We start from the raw sequence: 4,059 nt of genomic DNA, 5'->3' as shown, positions 1-4,059 counted from the left end.
ACTATTCCAATCGAAGTTCTAATATTATGTTGAAATGAAACTATAACTTCTAGATAATTTAGTGTTAAATAAGTTATCTATTAAAATAATCTATAAAGAACCAAATGAATAGTATAAAAACAAGAATACATATTATTTTCAAATAGTAGAAAATCTTTAGCAAAGTGAAAACAGTACTTATCCAAATTTTTCCGTAATTCAAACTGAAAACTAAGACGTTATCTAATAGCTATAGCGTTTTAAGCAAGAGTTCGCGCGAAAATTAACACTAAATTATTTAGAAGTTATAGTTTCATTTCAACATAATATTAGAACTTCGATTGGAATAGTGTTGATATATTTTCGATTATTTTTGATTAATATTATTTGATTAATTATTAATCTTTATAGTTTATAATATCGTTAAAGTTTTTTTTAAAATCAAAACTTTGTATATATATATAAAGTTTAACCTTTTATTCTTAATAATTTTTTCTTTCCTAATTTTTTCATTCATAATTTTTTCCATTCATAATTTTTTCATTCATATTTTTTATTATTACGTTTGTAGAAATAAATAATCTTGTATTTTTCTATTATTCAATTGATATTTAATTATAATTAAATAAACGTCTTTAGCTTTAAATAGTATAGCTTTAACTATTACACCGGTTAAATATGTACTAATTTTATCTTCATTATTATTTTAAACTTAAACTTCGTTCAACTTGTATTTAAAACAATGATAATTTAAAACAATGATAATTTATGTAAGATGTTTTTTGTATATAATATACATGTTATTATAATGGATGAAGGGATGATTATTGAATGGTTATTATTTTGATATTATGATATTTTTTAAATAATTTTTCTATCTTTATATAATAAGTATTTCATCGATGAGTTCTTGAAAATTGGTTATTTTCCCTAAAACTATATATTTTATATATACTTTATCTATAAGGCTCAATTTAATTTTAATTTTTTATAAATTGATTTTAATTGAGTTTTTTACCTGTAATTTTGGATTTTGTCCCTAATATTATTATTATATATATATATATATATATATATAGTATGGTGTAGCCATCTGGTTTCACCAGTACTCAGTCAAATCGTCCAACCAATGCTAGCATGGAAAGCGGATGTTAAACGATGATGATGATGATGACAATAGGCTTCACAAGAGTTTGGTTGGCCCAAGGCTATAGTAAAAGGCACTTGCCCAAGGTGCCACACAGTAGGAGTGAACCCAAAACCACGTAGTTTGGAGGCAAATTTCTTGCCACACAGTCACACCTGTACCTATATGTTCAATTTAGTAACAGAAGACCCACGTGTGCTTGTGTCTACAGAAAATTTATCATTTTCTGTGCCCCTGAAATATGTGTGTTGTATGATCTCCCAGAATGCCTGAGTTCTTTGTTTTCTCAGAATGCTCAAGTGTGTTCTGCTTTCCCAGAATGCTCAACTATGTGTACAAAGAAATCTGAACAGTACTGATATCTTAAGGACTCACAATAATAGGCACAGGCGTCGTTGTGTCATTAGAAGCTTGCTTCCCAACTACATGGTCCTGGGTTCAGCCCCACTGCAATGCACCTTGGGCAAGTGTCTTCTACTATAGCTTCAGGCCAACCAAAGCCTTGTGAGTGGATTTGGTAGATGGAAACAGAAAGAAACCGTTGTATATGTGTGTGTGTTTGTGTCCATGTTCGTCCCCCCCGCCATCACCATTTGACAACTGGTGTTGGTGTGTTTACATCCCTGTAACTTAGTGGTTTGGTAAAAGAACCAATAGAATAAGTTCTAGGCTTAAGGGTTGATTTAAATGCAGTGCTGCAGCATGGCTGCAGTCAAGTGACCGGAGCAAATAAAAGAATAAAAGAAAAACTATATTCTGTGTTTCTACTGGAACCCACATGTTTATTCTGTATCTACTGAAACCTGGACAGTGTTTGTGTTACCTGGGAATTTGAAGAGTTCCTAGAATACTTGAATGTGTTTTATTTGTTCACAAAATACTGAACTGTTCTTGTGTCCCCCAAAATTTTCTCAGAAAGCTGAAGTTTGTTTCTGTTTGTTGTGTTTCATTTATTACTCCTCAATATCATCATCCTCATCATGATCACAATCATGATGATGGTCATCATCATTTAAGGTCTGTTTTCTATGCCAGTATGGATTGGACGTTTTGACCAGAGCTGGTAAGGCCAGGTCACAATCAGGCTCCATTATCTCTTCTGCTTTTACATGGCAACAGTACCAGTGATTTTTGTGGCACTATTACTAGTGCTTTTAACACATCATCAGCACCAATGCTCTCTATGTGGCACCATCACTTGTGCTTTTCATCTGGCATCATCATCTATGCATTTTATGTGGAACCATCACCAATGTTTTTTACAAGATACCATCACCAATGTTTTTATGTGGGACCATAAACAATGCTTTTTAAATGGCACCATTACCAGTACATTTTATGTGGCGCCATCACCTGTGCTCTTTATGTGGAATCAGCATTGGCATCAATTCTGCTGTGCTGGATGAGTCTTCTTGAGTACAGTAGGGTGCCAGATATCTTGATCATTTCATATACTCTTACACATACACACACACACACATATATATAGGGTGTCCACAAACTCTGGGTACATGGGGATTAACACATACTTTAAGAAATTATTATTTCTTATATTTAATTGTTTATGTTATGATTTTATTTACTCCATGTACCCAGTCTTTGTGGACACTCTGTATATATATAAATATATATATGTATGTATGTATGTATTTGTTTGTATGTATTTGTAAGTATGTATGTGTATATATATATATATATATATATATATATATAACTGTAGCTGCTTTGAGATTCTCCATTAAAATGATTTATCTTACTTTTTCATAAGGCTACAATTTCATAATGTAAGCAGATTTACTTTTTCACTTGTAAGAACAAAGGATCTATTTTAAAGAAGAGACTTTACTTTAGTTTGACTGGTTCATGTGTCTGTCATGGATAAAGAATATAAGGGTTCAATTCCTGCAGGTTGCCTTAAATTTATTTCCCCATCCAAGGGTTGTTTTTTTTAACCTGGTTTATTATATGCTATTCTTTATAGTTGTATCCATTTTGAGATACATGAGAGAAGGGTTAGTCTTTATGTAGTGGTCCTTAAACTGTGAGGTTTATGAGAATATTTCTTCTCTGATGTATATATAGCATAGAAAGACAATAGAGTAGCACCATTTGTAGGAGAGGTTATGAAGATAAAAGAGGAGGATGAAATACTGAAACTGAATAAATTAAGGGAAGTTAAAAGCAATTAAGAACAAGGCATTATTACCCTGTTGTCTTTTTGTACTATAGCATAACCATGTTGTCTGAGGCATACCAGCACATTATGATGAATATATATTCTCTTAGAGTGAGAAATAAGAATATCAATAGCAAAAACAATAATAACCACTTTAACATCCAAAAGAGATTCTGAATGGTTGTTCAATCTACTAGAAATAGCAACCAAATCACACCTGTGTTACATAAGAGGCAGACTAGATTAGACTAAGATTATGCAATCCTTAGATATCCCTAGAGAGTGGTAATGGTCATGGAGGGATTGCTTTGGATCACAAGTCTGCTGAGTCGGCATTGACTGGGCTAAAAACGACATTAACAACACAGAAGATACACACACAGCAGTAAGGACAACAACAAAGCAACAATAACAACAGCAACAACAACAACAATAACAACAAAAATCAAGCAACAATCATCAATGTACCTTTGATCTTTTATCTCTTGTTTCAGTCATTAGACTGTGGCCATGCTGGGGTACTGCCTTGAACAATTTGTTTTTAGTCAAATGACTTGACCCCAGTACTTTTTTTAAAGCCTGGTACTTATTCTATTGATCTCTTTTGCTAAACCGTTAAGTTACAGGGGACATAAACACACCAGCACCAGTTGTCAAGTGGTGTTGGAGCACAAACGCAGACGCAAACACACACACATAGATATACATATAACCCAAGGCTATCTTCTACCCAAGGCTGTGTGACACCTTGCGTAGA

The sequence above is a fragment of the Octopus bimaculoides genome, chromosome 29 (assembly GCF_046866305.1).
Source record: "Octopus bimaculoides isolate indiv1 chromosome 29, ASM4686630v1, whole genome shotgun sequence".
In the NCBI taxonomy this organism is placed as follows: domain Eukaryota; kingdom Metazoa; phylum Mollusca; class Cephalopoda; order Octopoda; family Octopodidae; genus Octopus; species Octopus bimaculoides.
The sequence above is the reverse complement of the archived record's forward strand: the minus strand, read 5'-3'. Positions refer to the sequence as shown.